This window comes from Equus przewalskii, chromosome 31 (assembly GCF_037783145.1).
Source record: "Equus przewalskii isolate Varuska chromosome 31, EquPr2, whole genome shotgun sequence".
In the NCBI taxonomy this organism is placed as follows: domain Eukaryota; kingdom Metazoa; phylum Chordata; class Mammalia; order Perissodactyla; family Equidae; genus Equus; species Equus przewalskii.
Window position 1 is genome coordinate 20,917,492 of NC_091861.1, and position 1,069 is coordinate 20,918,560.

A 1,069-nucleotide genomic window follows, 5' to 3' on the forward strand; every position below is an offset into this window, starting at 1 on the left:
GCCATAAAATGCCCTCATGGATAATGTTTTTAGCAGCCAATTTTCAGCCAAGGGGAATTTAAAAGTATGTTCAAAGCAAAAGTGGCAGAATCAGGAGAGAGTATGTATAAATATACACTAAATATTCTTTAATTTCAATTCTGCAAATATTTTGAGATAGTGCCCCTGATAACTACTTTCTTGAAATCAATAATTTGAAAGGACTGAAAATAAAATAAATTTTCTTTTAGATTTGTTAACTTATTTTTTTAATACATTCAATTTTAGAAGAATTAAAGCATTCACCACGGGAGATCTAAGGCTCTTGGAAAGACTCAAGCACGCTCTGCTAGTGATCAAAGGTTCTAATAATTCTAGATCTTCTTTTCCGCTGACCTCTAGGACTTTGCAAGAATGACTCACTTGATATCTATTATCTTTACTTTCTTTTTCTATAAAATGTGAGTTATGGACTAGATCAGTATTTCTTAGATATTTAGGTTTCATGAAACAGTAAAAGAAGCAGAGTCTGAATCAACTTGGAGATACCATTTGTTTATTAATAAGGACATAAAATAAATGAACATAAAAAGTGCCATGGTTAGTTAAAATATGTCACTAAAAAGAACATTTTAACAATAAAAAGGCAGAAGGATAAATTCAAAGTAAGGAAGTCCTTCATATTAAAAAAATAAATATATAGCTTAAGAAAAAAATGCATATTGTCCTTTTTATCCTCATTTTCATCATGGACTGGTAAAAATTTCATAAATGTCTAAAATCATTCCATGAATCTGTGCTTAAAAATTATTGAATTGAATGCTTTCTACTCTCCCTTTCAACTATAAAACTCTGTGATCTACAGTCTTAGTTTGATCCAATATGTAAAACAAATGTAATTAATATAACATAGCATTATGTCAACTAAATATAATTTGCTAATTCAAATAGTTTAAAGAAGTAAAAATGCTTTTTTAAGAATGAGGGAAAGTGTTTCCTAATGTTTGATGTAGTACTTTGCCACGATACATTTTCAAACACACTACACACATTAAAGAACTTTCGAAAAGTTCCTGCGGGAAATGACAGT